The 14,881-nt window shown below is 43.6% G+C and overlaps 1 pseudogene; it reads right to left on the bottom strand.

The window, feature by feature from the left end:
* Nucleotides 1-9,856: 9,856 nt before the first annotated feature.
* On the bottom strand, nt 9,857-12,878 carry LOC149450359 (forkhead activin signal transducer 3-like; annotated as a pseudogene).
* Nucleotides 12,879-14,881: the final 2,003 nt, after the last annotated feature.

Below are 14,881 nucleotides of genomic sequence, written 5' to 3'. Positions count from 1 at the left end.
GTCATACCCTCCACACTTCTCTTCTGCACATACTTCCCCTGTCATACCCTCCACACTCCTCTTCTGCACATACTTCCCCTGTCATACCCTCCACACTCCTCTTCTGCACATACTTCCCCTGTCATACCCTCCACACTCCTCTCCTGCACATACTGCCCCGTCATACCCTCCACACTCCTCTCCTGCACATACTGCCCCCTGTCATACCCTCCACACTCCTCTCTTGCACATACTTCTCCCTGTCATACCCTCCACACTCCTCTCCTGCACATAGTTCACCCAACAAACTCTCTGTACTTCTCTCTACTCTCATTTACCCTTGTGTTGCCCTCTGAAAAAGCAATCTGTGGTGGATCACTTTTCAGAGGACTATTGAAAGGCAGTGAGTTGACATTACATCACCTCCCTATTGCCTATTTGAACTCCTAACATCCCTCACCGCAACTGCCTTCCAAACTCAACAGAGACAATTACTTCCGTGCAAAAATACATGCTAAGCTACCTTTGCAGCTTGGGGAGGGCAGTAAATACAGGTCAACCACCATTGTTTTTATCACTCCCCCAACCACGTGTCCCGATTCTTGTGTAAATTGCCCCAGCATTACTGCCATCATATATTTATCTTGACCTCGGAGGGCAGGCTTGCTCTTGGACTGTCAGAGCCTGGGATCAAACCTGGGCCTTCTGCAGTGAGAGGCAATGTCTCTACTTGCTGAGCCACCTGGAAGGCTGGACAGCTCCCTTGACAACGGTTTGGATGATCCTGCCTTGGCCCTGTTTGTCTTGAACCTTGAACCCCTTGCTCCTCCCATGAACTTCCTGATAAAAGTCATGTCTCTGCATTTCCTCTTTGCCAGATTATTGTGCCTTCACCAGCCAATATCCCACTTGTCTCTCCTACTGCCGTCTATACCTTCGCTACCGACCTTTGGCTTGTTCCTGGACTACGATTCTGCCTCATCCTCATCTACTACCGTTTGTGACCGACCCTTGGCTTGTTGACTGACTCCGCTTCTGCTTGATCCCTAACTTGTTCAATCTGCTACTGGTTTCTGGCTTGCTCATTCCCTGGTGGGGTGATCCTGAGATCTGTGACCTGGTACCAACACGCAGCCAAATCCATCCCCACCATTAGGAGCTCTGGTGAACACCGGTTGGTACTTAGACTCCACACCTCGGGTGATCCCACTCCTCTGCCACAGTGACCTGCCTGTGTACCTATCCTGCTGGTTTCAGGTAAGCCTTTCCACTGCTATAGCAACTGGTCTCTGAACCTGACCCCTGATCGTGACACATTGCTTACAAAGAGGATAAAATGGTAACAAGCTGATTTGTAATAAATCCATATTAATGCATTCCATACATCATTGGATATACAATTGTCTCTATACAATCCAGATGTCAATCCAGAATTACAATAAAATTGCTTCCAAAAACTCGCCGTGTTTCGGGACTCTTAGTTCACTTCTTCAGGAGTAGATGCAGGTATAATATCTGCAAGGTAAATCATCAAGTATATAACAACCTAGTGGGATCTTGTAATATTTGAAGTCGTTCCGATCTCAAGAGTCACAAGAGGGACCCTAATACTTACAAATCAGCTGAAAATATATGACAGTATTTCCAAATGGTGATGGCCAGGGGAGTCTCACCCGGGAGCTGTGGAAGGATGACTCCATGAGAACCCAAGGGGACAAGCCAGAAACAGATTCAAAGTGGGTGGGCAATTCTGATAGCACCCAAAGTAGTTACTATTGAAAGAAATTTGGATATACACTATAGTAATAAAATGAATGACAAAATCAAGATGAGTGATAAACGACAAAAACAACTTGTAATGCTGGCTGCAGTATAGAAGTGAGTAGGGAGACATAGTGAGCGATTATATGAAAGGTGCAAGACTGCACCTAGTGGTAAAAAAATGGAAAGACATCCAGGTCCCAGTCTAGTTCACAGAAAGGTGTGCCAACACACATGGAAGAAAAATATTCTTCCCAAATATATTGGCATATATTTGAAATACTACAATTTTGGCCATATTCAATATATTTAAAAAAAAAAGTATATATTTCACACATACACTGTATATTGAAATGTGTTTCCAAAAATATTTTTATTAGAAGAAAAGCAGGATATACAGTGTACATACAAAAACGGATCACAGTCCGAACATAGACACAACATGTAGCATCCCGTTACGCAGACAGGCCATGGGTTTAAACCAGAATACACATCGGTATGAAATATATCCTTATTGTATATAGCAAACCCGTATATACCAAGAGTATAATAGATAAATCAAAGCGGGCATATTGTTTAATGACCTATGTATTTGTGAGCCCCTAAGTTAAGGGGGAGCGATGTGTTGGGTAGTGCTAGCACAGGATAATATATGATATAGTATGTGCATCCATTGCAGGGATGTGTGAGCCATGTGAGATCAGTCACGCCTATATGGGAGATTAAATGCAATAATTGTATAGAATATATGAACAATGAAGGCGTGTAGAAGGTGTGAGAGAGGAAAAAGTCAGAAAGGAGAATAGTTAGAGAAAAAGATATAGAGTGAGGTAGTGGGGGGGAGGAGGGGTAAAAGAGACAAAAAAAAAAAAAAGAGGAAGAGAGGAGAATGGGTAGGTTGTAACGGGGACGTTAAAGTGAATAGATTTGGATAAAATAGTGCACATCATTTAGTGCAAGCCAAAAATATAGTCCTATGGATTAAGATGCAATACTTGCAAGATCAATCAAGGGGGTAACACGTGGGTCCAGAAGCCGAAATGCAGGCTACGATGTCAAGTCTCAGTCCATCCAAATGTGTCTACAGTGGACAGGGCGTTCTCTACTACATCAGTGTGTCTAACCATTCAGTCAGGGGGGAATTGGGTTTTTTATATATTACAAAATATGAAAAATATTTTAATATATCCTTTTAGATTTTGCTTAACATAAAGTCATTTTTGCAAATATTTGTAAATGCATTCCAAAAATGTAGATTAAATGTATTTTTAAAGACACAGTATATTTGAAAATGTATTTTTAAAAACATTTTCATATATTTGGAAATATATAAAAAGACATTTCAACATACAGTATATGGCTGTATTTAAAATAAAACAAAGTTATAGTATTTCAAATATGTCAATATATATGGGAAGAATATTTTTAAAATATATTTTTCTTCCATGTGGAAATAAAAAGAGACCACCAAGTAGCCAGAGCCGAATGAAGACAAAATGTAGGCAGCCAAAAGCATAAACCACCATGGATCAGAAGCGGTCATTGTAATACTGAATAGATATTTGAGTCACAATACAACAAAAATGGAATGCGGCCCTGGCTGTAATTTAGCAATAATAAAAGGAAACAAGATCACTTTATGAAATGTACTGCACCTGGTGGTATGAAAAAGAAAGAAAAGAGGACCCAAATCACAGAATCCAGTCCAAAGATAAAAGAATATGCCAATGAAAAATAGACCACCAAGGCCATGTGCAAAAACATACATATATGCAGCCAACCCATGACCCACCATGACTCAAGCCCTATACATCAAAGTGTTACTTCTCAGTATCCTCATGAGGCAAACCACCCCCATAAGCTACAACTATTTATCCCGGGAGGGGGGCTAATCAGTTGTCCCTCCCAACATTGTGTGTGCAATCAAAGAGAGGAGGCTCTCAACAAGTGTGGCTTCTCAGTGTTCTCAAAAGGAAAACAAAACAAAAAAAAAATCTTCATCTGCTTCCACCATTTGTCCCCAGGGGCTAGGTGCTGGTCCCTCCCAACAGTCTAAAAGGGGAAGCGCTCAACAAAGAGGCATCCACCGCCATGCAGGCACAATGGCGACGTGAGCACCATACCCCTCGAGGCTGCAGCAAGATGGAACAAAGCACACTGGTGTGATGACACCGCAATGACGCTGACATCACACATCAATCACAGACATGGTGCCGATGCGGCCCAGACCCCGCCTGTATAAGCAGGCTTGGGCAGCAAAAAGAGGCAAAAGCCTTCTCAATGCATCACATCTGGAGGATGAGGCAGACCCTGGCCATCAATCCCAAACCAGAAATGTCATACTAGGAAGTTTACATAATCTGTGTAGTAATACAATAAATTCTGGTCAGTATCTCACAATGTCATTATTGTACATCTGCATGGTGCAAGAGGCCACTATGGACCGGGGTGTCCACCCAAATTAATATAACAAAAATAGAATGTGACCTGATGCACCCAGTGATGTGCCCCCATCCCTAATATATCCATACAACCAATTTATTTGTCCTGGGACTTTAAATGAGGCACAACACACACGACCAACGAGCAAACTTCTCATCGCTCACAAAAGAGGATAAAATGGTAACAAGCTCATTTGTAATAAATCCATATTAATGCATTCCATACATCATTGGATATACAATTGACGGTATACAATCCAGATGTCAATACATAATGACATTAAAATTGCATCCAAAAACTCAATGTGTTTCGTGACTCTTAGTTCACTTCTCCAGGAGTAGATGCAGGTATAATATCTGCAAGGTAAATCATCAAGTATATAACAACCTAGTGGGATCTTGTAATATTTGAAGTCGTTCCGATCTCAAGAGTCACCAGAGGGTCCCTAATACTTACAGTATTTCCAAATGGTGATGTCCAGGGGAGTCTCACCCGGGAGCTGTGGAAGGATGACTCCATGAGAACCCAAGGGGACAAGCCAGAAGCAGATTGAAAGTGGGTGGGCAATTCTGATAGCACCCAAAGTAGTTACTATGGAAAGAAATTTCTTTTTTTTGTTTTTTTGTGATTGATGTTGGATCTACTTTGGAGGATATTTTTTTAAATTTATTTTTAATAAAGGATATTTTTTCCTGGTGGTTTTTTTTTTTGTGAATGAGTATGTGGTATATGGTAATATTACTCATTCACAAAAAAAAAACCACCAGGAAAAAATATCCTTTATTAAAAATAAAGTTAAAAAAATGGGGGGCGATCTGGGGGGGCTCAAGATTTTAATAAGGCCCCCACTGCCACAGCCCAGGGCAAGGTTATTTAGAGAAGGGGAGCCCTCCCTGCCCCAAAGCACCTCCCCCATGTTGAGGGCATATATCCTGGTATGATTCAGGGAGGTGCTCGCTCGGTCCCTCCCCTTTCCTGACATGCTGGGCTGCATGCTCAGATAAGGGTCTGGTATGGATTTTAGGGGGGACCCCAAGCCATTTTTTAAAAAATTTTGATGTGGGGGTTCCCCTCAAAATCCATATCAGACCCAAAGGGCTTGGTATGGATGGGAGGGGGAACCTCATGCTGGTTTGAAAAAAAAAATATTTAATTGTCGGGCAATGCCGACAATTCTTTTTACATTCATGTGGTCAAACCACAAGGTGAGCGCATAAGTGTGTCGGAGGTGGATCCAACACTGGGGGTCACACAATATCACTGGATGAATATATACAGAGAAGACATTGCACATTAGCACTTGGAACACTGAGTCTTAAAGGGACGGTTCACCAAGATTTATATTGGGACACTATTATTAGATAAACGCACAGTGGATAGAATTCAGATAACGCATGGTTTTATGAGGAATATGAGGGTTGCGTTATTGTGTTGTATTTAAAGCAATACGTTTTGAGCACAGAATTTGCACTTATATGGTATTTAATTATTGTCACAGAGCAAGATTTATGCATATTTAATATTTATTTATTTGGTAATATTGTGCTGCATTTTTTGTATATTAGTATTTGTATGTGGGAACACTGTATATGTTAGCTGCAATATTTTATGGTTATGTTATTTATTATACGAATTTGGATAGGCATATTGCGCTGTAAGTTTTCACATTATAATTCTTTTTACATTCAGCTCTCAGTGGGGAACCCCACTGACAGCGGAGACATGAATGAATGTCTCACTACTATAATACCGCGTGACTTCATAATATAACTCATGCCGGATATTAGTAACTGAGCGGGATCCTTCCACATACTCAGAGGTGGTAAGATACCGTTCTGTAAATTGTTCGCGGTCGAACATTCTGTAGGTTTGGATGTTTGACCGCGAACCAAACGGGGGGGGTGTTCAGCCCATCACTAGACCTAAATACGTACACTGATACAATACTGAGTTACATCAGCACTTGTGTAGACTTTGTTACAGTTAGGAGCAGTCGTGTATTTAGGTTTCATGCTGCCCTAGGCAACACAACCATTGTCTGCCCCCAGGGACACTGAACAACACAACCCCCCCCCCCTTCCCCCTCCCGCGGAGAGAGCCTGACATTGACCAGCACCCCTGCCCCTCACCCGGAAGAGCCTTCCACTACCCCCAGTGATAGAGAAACACTCATCTTCACAGCTTCAGACATCCCCGGGAACAAAAGTCAGGCTCTACATACACCATCAAGCAGTATCTCTCGGATCCCAATTGGTTCCCACAGTGCGCGTGTCCATCCCTTCTTTCATCCTTTCTGCTGGGGGGAGGTGCTGCCCCCTTGAAAAATGCCACCCTAGGCAAGAATCTTGTTTGCCTTGTGGTAAATACGTCCCTGGTTAGGAAGCATATCAAGGTTTTTCCTAATCAGAAGCCCTGGATGACCAAGAGAGTGCGTTGTCTTTTGACAGAACGGGATGGTGCCTTTAGGAATGGGGATACGGTGAAGTATAGTGTTGTTAGAGCAAACCTAAAGAGGGGCATAAAAGAGGCCAAATTAGTTTATAAAAATAAAATTGCAGAATACTGCAGAGGGAATGATGTATGGGAAGGTTGGAAAGGGATACAGGATATCCTAAACCACAGAGAGAACACTCTCCAGGGTGCACATTTTAATATCCAACGAGCTGAGAAATTCAACAGCTTTTTCTCACACTTCGAGGATGCAGTACCCCGGCAAACACAATTTCTTGAGCTCGTACATGGGTGATGCCGCACCTGTGGTACAGGAACATGAGGTGCATCAGGCATTTAAATCTGTCAATATCAGTAAATCGGTGGGTCCAGATGGGGTCCAAGGGAGGGCTGTTAAGACCTGAGCCAACCAGCTTGCAGGGGTCTTTACTAATATATTTAACTGATCATTATCATTGGCTGTGGTTCCAACCTGCCTAAAATCTACTATTATTACTCCCATACCAAACGTAGCAAACAGATAGTATGAAGGACCATAGGCCAATTGTGCTCCCCCCCGGTAATAATGAAGTGCTTTGAGGGATTGGTGTTAAAATGTATCAAAACAGCCTCACAGGTAGTTTACACCCTTGTGGTGTGGGGCAAACAATTTAATACCTAAGTTTTTAGGTATTAAAGTGTGACTAAACCGTGGACCCTGCATTCACTATATCCTCTTTCCCCGGACCCTGCATCCACTATATCCGCTCTCCCTGGACCCTTCATTCTCTATATCCGGTCTCCCCGGACCCTGCACTCACTATATCCTCTTTCCCCGGACCCTGCATCCACTATATCCGCTCTCCCTGGACCCCGCATTCACTATATCTGGTATCCCCGGACCCTGCATTCACTATATCTGGTATCCCCGGACCCTGCATTCACTATATCTGGTATCCCCGGACCCTGCACTCACTATATCCGCTCTCCCCTGACCCCGCATTCACTATATCCGCTCTCCCCTGACCCCGCATTCACTATATCCGCTCTCCCCTGACCCCGCATTCACTGTATCCGCTCTCCCCTGACCCCGCATTCACTATATCCGCTCTCCCCGGACCCCGCATTCACTATATCTGGTCTCCCCGGACCCTGCATTCACTATATCCGCTCTCCCCGGACCCTGCATTCACTATACCCGCTCTCCCCGGACCCTGCATTCACTATATCCGCTCTCCCCGGACCCCGCATTCACTATATCTGCTCTCCCCGGACCCCGCATTCACTATATCCGCTCTCCCCTGACCCTGCATTCACTATATCCGCTCTCCCCGGACCCTGCATTCACTATATCCGCTCTCCCCGGACCCTGCATTCACTATATCCGCTCTCCCCGGACCCTGCATTCACTATATCCGCTCTCCCCGGACCCTGCATTCACTATATCCGCTCTCCCCGGACCCTGCATTCACTATATCCGCTCTCCCCGGACCCTGCATTCACTATATCCGCTCTCCCCGGACCCTGCATTCACTATATCCGCTCTCCCCGGACCCTGCATTCACTATATCCGCTCTCCCCGGACCCTGCATTCACTATATCCGCTCTCCCCGGACCCTGCATTCACTATACCCGCTCTCCCCGGACCCTGCATTCACTATATCCGCTCTCCCCGGACCCTGCATTCACTATATCCGCTCTCCCCGGACCCTGCATTCACTATATCTGGTCTCCCCGGACCCTGCATTCACTATATTCGCTCTCCCCGGACCCTGCATTCACTATATTCGCTCTCCCCGGACCCTGCATTCACTATATCCGCTCTCCCCGGACCCTGCATTCACTATATCCGCTCTCCCCGGACCCTGCATTCACTATATCCGCTCTCCCCAGACCCTGCATTCACTATATCCGCTCTCCCCGGACCCTGCATTCACTATATCCGCTCTCCCCGGACCCTGCATTCACTATATCCGCTCTCCCCGGACCTTGCATTCACTATACCCGCTCTCCCCGGACCCTGCATTCACTATACCCGCTCTCCCCGGACCCTGCATTCACTATACCCGCTCTCCCCGGACCCTGCATTCACTATATCTGGTCTCCCCGGACCCTGCATTCACTATATCTGGTCTCCCCGGACCCCGCATTCACTATATCCGCTCTCCCCGGACCCCGCATTCACTATATCTGGTCTCCCACAGTACACACAACATGGAAATGCAATTATTTTAGTAAATATAAACTACTAAACCTGGAAACCATCTGGCAGGAGGTTCAGAAAAGAAAAAGGTGAGGACAGAACGACTCGAGGAAGGTTTCTTTCCAAGATCTATCAAGGCCCTAAATGGTCATTCTGAGTAATATTATCTCGCTCCAAGTGACTTGGCTTGATGTTGTGGTCGGGGTGTCTTTTAGGCTTTTATATGGGGGGGGGGCAATGTTCACATGCGTGTATGTTGAGAATGTTATATGTTCACATATGTGTGTGGAGTTTTTTTATAGAATGTCATTGTGATTTCCGTTGCAATGACAATAAAGTTCCGATCTTATCTTCCAAAGTACTTTTTACAGATTATATAACTAGAGAATTACAACACTGATGATAAAGGTAAAGTGGTTGTAAAGGATGAAGGATTTGTACTGTTATGCATTCTATGCTTGAAGGTAAAAAGCCTTCTGTGTGCTGCTCCCCCCTCAGCCCCCCCCCAATACTCACCTGAGCCCCCTCTTGATCCGGCGATATGCACGGGTGCCTTGGCTGTCCCAGGTCTCTCTTCTCATTGGCTGAAACACAGCAGCTGGAGCCATTGGCTCCCACTGCTATCAATCACAGCCAGTGAGCCAATGTGGAGAGAGCGAGGAGCTGGACCGAGCCACGGCTCTATGTGTCTTATGAATGCACAGAGCAGGGCTCAGGAGTGAGCATGCACCAGTGCCCCCATAGAAAGAGGCTTACTATTGGGGGCACTGGTCAAGGGGGAGCAGCCAGGAGAACTGGTGGGGGACCCAAGAAGAAGAGGATCCTGAGCTGCTCTGTGCAAAACCACTGCACACTGAAGGTAAGTATGACATGTTTGTTATTTAAAAAAAACATTGATATCACTTGAGATTAAAAAACAAATTCAAATTTATTTGAAGTAAAAAAAGACAGACAAGACAGAAAATGACTGATATATACATTGTTGACTAATGCCTTTGGACTGCCACCTCCGCTGGGCCATGTGCCACGTTGGGTGCCAACATCACTGGGTAAGACTTGAAGCGCAGATAGTCCTGGAGGCAAAAGTGACTAGCCCAAGACCAGCCTTGTCTCAGCAACTGGCCAATCAGAAACCATTGGGTCTGTACCCTGGGTACACCCCACCCTGAGTAAATTGCTGGCCATAGACATTTTGTATATTCATGTAGCCCCCATGTTGTGGATACTCGGGGATGTTAAAGGCCATTCTAATGGGAGGGAAATCTGAAGAGGAGAATCTGGCTTCAGAGGGTGTGGGTGGGGGAGGCATTGGGGGCATCTGACTGGGATTGTAAACATCCCTCCGCTCCGCATAGGTGGAGCTTGAGTATGGGGAAGGTATGTAGTTGCACTGAGAAGAAAAGGGGAAGTTGGGGTAAAGCAGGAGAGGGTGTATGCTGGGAGGGGCCACAACATTAGGGGGCACATATTGTGAATAAGACGTTGGAAGGTTCCATAAGATGTTTGGGAATGTTGCAGCAGGATCTATATTTGGGGGTTGGGTTTGTACTGAGGGACCAGCCTCTGTATCTGATCTGACCACAGTAGTTTCGTTTGAAAGATGGGGGTGGTAAAAGTCTACAGATCTGTAGGGCTGTCCATGCAGGATATAAGGAGCCAGGTCAGGAGGGTAGGCTTCTTGCCGGGTGCCTCTCATATGCTGCAGCTTCATGGCATCCTCAGGAATTCGGCTCACATCCACCGTCCAGAAGTTGCCCTTAGCCTGCGGCTTTAGCGGATCTTTTAGGACCTGCAAAGAGTGAGAAGACATTAGAGGCGTAGGCCGGCACAGCAAATTCACACAAATCTATTACGAGTCAGGGTGACCGATCCTTACGGCCTATTTATAATACAGACAAATAATTTCCCCGGATCTGCCCCTATTATCATAAATGGTTATATTTTACATGGATAATATATGTAGAAAATTAAAAATGTTTGCTTTCTAAAGAGTGGGAAACAGTAGGATCCCCTATCAGGTGTGTGCTAAGATTTTAGCTGGAGTTCTTTTTTTTATCCAAATTGTATATAAATCTAAGTATACACGAATATACAAAATACAAAAATCAACCTATTGCAGTGTTGTCTCTGCCCCTCCTGTGATGTTTCTGGCAATCTGCAAATTCCAGGAGAAAAGTAAGAAATTGGTTGCTGCGGGAGGGGCAATTCCCTGCACCGGAAGATAGAGCAATGCCCAGCTCTGGGGGGGGGGAGAGACAATACCCTGTGCTGAAAGGAAGGGGGTCAAACCTGCAGTAGAGGTGATGGCATTTCCCTGGGGTGGAGGAGACAATGCCCTGGGGTGGAGGAGACAATGCCGGCCCTGGGGTGGCCATATGAAGAATATACTGATGCAATAGGTAGAATCAGTGTTGGGTAATGGGAGGATGAGGGAGGGTAAAAACACAAGGTAGAGTAATGAAGCAGAGTGGACATCTACACATACCGGGGTTTATTTACTAAGGCTAGAGAGTTCAGAATCAAGTTCACTTCTGCATAAAAACCAATCAGCTTCCAGGTTTTACTGACAAAGCCTAATTGAGCAAGCAGAGGTAAGAAGCTGATTGACTACCATGCACAGCTGCACCAGATTCTGAGTGCACCAGTTTTAGTAAATCCCCCCCATGGAGTAGATACAATAGTTGCTCTGTTTTGGGTATCTGAGTTGTATTTGAAGACATTGCAAATGAAGCTCCCTTCACTGGGTCATACTGGGTGTGTCATCCTGGGACAATGTCTGTAGCACATGGGACTCCAAACAATCCCAAACATCACCCAGTGACACCAGATTCCCATTGTGTCACTCAGCAGTGCTGGAGGCGCTCAGCCCACAGTAGGAGAACTTAAAAAAATAATCAGTAAAATGATGTTTATGTTTGGGTAAAATATAACTCTAGTTGAGTCTGCGGGATTATTTATAATGAGCAGGAAAAAATTGTTGCTTTCCCTTTTGACAGTATTTCGCAACGCTGCTGTTCTCAGTTTCACAAACATTTAAAGCAGAAAGTTCCAGCGATGTATAAAAACATTAGTGTAAAAAAAAACCTTGAAATTTAAAAAAACAAAGACTTTTGAACACGAAAAGAACAATTTTAAATGAAGTTCCGTTCCTGCTTGGAGGTCTTCATAAATTGTAAAAATACGGCCAAAAAAAGAAAATTCCTCAACAGCTCTATAAATAGACAATTACCAATATACATCAAACCATAAATATACAATTAGTTATAAATACACAACTGACAGACCAACAACAGAAATGGAACAAATCCAAAGTACGGGATACAGAAAATATTCCAAGCTACCATACAACAAGGGTTTGCAACCGTACTGAGACCAGGGCTTGATAAATTCTTCCAGAATTTTCTATGACCAAACAGTAGAAACAAAAAGTCTATAGTCACACAATTAAATTACGGAATACAAAATATGTATTAAAATGCTGGAAAGCTTTGGCTGGGGCTGGATGTCACTGTGGGGGACTGGGGGTTCTGGAGGGGATTAGAGCAGACCTGATGCCCTTGTAGGGGATGAGGCTTTTGGAGGGAGTTGGGAGTAGATGGGAGAGTTGATGGTCTCTCCAGGAGACTGGGAGCTTTGTAGAGCCTGGGGTTCACCTTAGGAGCTTGGGGGACACTGTTGGAGGTTGGCAAGTCAACACTCTTGAGGCAGGAGAGCTCTCAGGGAGTCTTGGGGTGGGGGGGGGGGACTGTGTGAAGTTTAGAGGCAACAGGGCTCTGGGCACACTCTCATATTATCACATTTACATTTTAATACAAGGACTATTCTGCAGGATTAGAACCTTAAGAGCCTACCACCACCATCACATCACAGGAGCACCAAGTCCTTACCTTTCTGAAGCAATCATTGGAGGAGAGGTTGTGTCGAACAGAGTCCTTCCAGCCCTGATAATCCCCCTTAAAGAAAGGGAAGATGCTGCTGAGCTCTTGGAGGATCTGCAAGGAAAAAATATAGTCATAAGCAAATGAGCATAACCATAAACCCAGATACGTAATACCTATCACATTATATAAGTAATACTTAGCTCCATTTGTGACTTTGACCCTCACCAGGAAACCTGCACTGAAACACTTAGGAGGACACCTCTGCAGACCTTCTGAATATGCCAGGAGCCCATCTATCATACAATACTTTCTAATCTGGGCATATAGCAATTGCAGTCATGGTAAAGACAGAACTCTTTGTACATGCTTGTATTGATTTTGGTGGGAAACTAGCAATTTTCTGAAGAGGTTTGATGTTGAAAGCCTCCATGTTTTTTGTCCAGAAATGTTTCCTTTAAAGCCTATCAGTAATAAAAACAGAAAATTCACCCTACTTCTGTTTTTACTACATATTGGTATGTTTTTTTCAGCCTTCGTAAGTCTACCAGAGATTAATTTTCTCCTTAAACTATTTTTTTCTGAAAATAAAGACTTTCCCTCTGACTGGTCCTTATTCTGAGCTGGTCTCAATGTCACCCCCTTCCCCTGCCCCTAGTTGCAGTAAAGTCCCAAGAAGACCCATAATGGGGGTTAGTTACCTGGGAAAGCTTGAGCTTTCTCCCTGGGGCGCTCTGGATCACCATGGCAATCATGGCCATGTAGGAGTATGGTGGTTTGGCGTATCTTTGATAATTCTTCTTTTTGCTATTCTTGCTGTGCTGGTCATTTGACTCGGGGGCTTTGGGGTCTCCACTGGCCTCTCCAGGGCAGTTCTCGATGTCGGGCAGGTTTCTGTCCAAGTTGTTGGGGTCAGAGACAGGCATGTTGAGGCGATTCCAGGGATGATGTGGATAACTCAATGTTTTGTCAAGTGTGTTGGAAGTCTTGGGGCTGCCAGATATACATAAGGCTGGGACCCCCACCCTGGTTTTATGATGTAAATGTGCCCTTTAGGAGAATAGGGCACACCTGGCTTACTGTAGAGGGTCCCCATCCCTCCATTCAGTGGAGGTTATAGAAATTTCAGGGCTGTGGTGTGGTATGATTGTTATGTATATGTTGTGTAGACTATTTGCTGCTGGTGTGTATATCCTTTGCTGCTGGCATGTATATTATTTGCATATACCTAGTTCACCTTGTATATGGTGTGCATACTTGTGGATATAGTGTTTCAGATTTTGTATATCCCTTGAATAATTTAGATTGGTTACTAATTAAAATATATTTGTATATTTGTTTTAACTTTAGATTTTTAAAAGTTACCAAGCTTAGAATGACTTTTTTTGGCATACATACCTAATCTTAAAGTTGACTTTATTTTAAAACTTTTTATCCAGCAAACTCTGTTAAAGATTTCAACCCTGAATTAAACTGTTTTTATATTATTTTTTTTAAATCATTTTAACTATCCATTTCACATTTACAAGCACATTGCATTTGGTAATTACTTTTATTTATTAAACTTGGAAAGGTAACTTTCTTGGAGGATCTTTAATTTAGGGAGTACATTCATTAAATTAGAATTGGGCTTTTTACACAAATTTGCAATTGTTTTCTGTTTGTTTGATTTATTATTTTATAATATTTTAGACTTTTAAACATGGGAGGTGTATTACTAATAACCAAATTAACACTGAATGGGTATCTATGACTACATAGTTTTTGTTTTGGTTTGTTTTTTAATGGTTGAACTGGATGGACTTTTGTCTTTTTTCAATCAGACTAACTATGTAACTATGTACATAATAATTGATTAATATTAATAATTCTTACTTAATGGGCATTACATATGTATTATTAATGAGAGTTAAATAAGCCATATTACTTATTGGTTTAGGGGTAATGGGGAGCAGTTTTGAAGCTACTTTATTTCTCTTCCTTGTAGCAGAAATGTTTTTAAAACATTTGACACCCCAGTAACAAAATGGCCATTTTATATCTATGATAGACATACCTTGAATTTACTATCTTATATGTTATAATTAAGGACATGTATTGCAGCTCAATATTTCCCAGAACAATCTGCAATTGGTGAACACAGTAGAGAAAGAACGCGGAGCAGGGGAAAAAATTTAGGGAATTATAT

This window comes from Staurois parvus, unplaced genomic scaffold, assembly GCF_062004578.1.
Source record: "Staurois parvus isolate SC_StPar_1 unplaced genomic scaffold, SC_StPar_1.0 ptg000575l, whole genome shotgun sequence".
Taxonomy (NCBI): Eukaryota; Metazoa; Chordata; class Amphibia; order Anura; family Ranidae; genus Staurois; species Staurois parvus.
The sequence above is the reverse complement of the archived record's forward strand: the minus strand, read 5'-3'. Positions and strand labels throughout refer to the sequence as shown.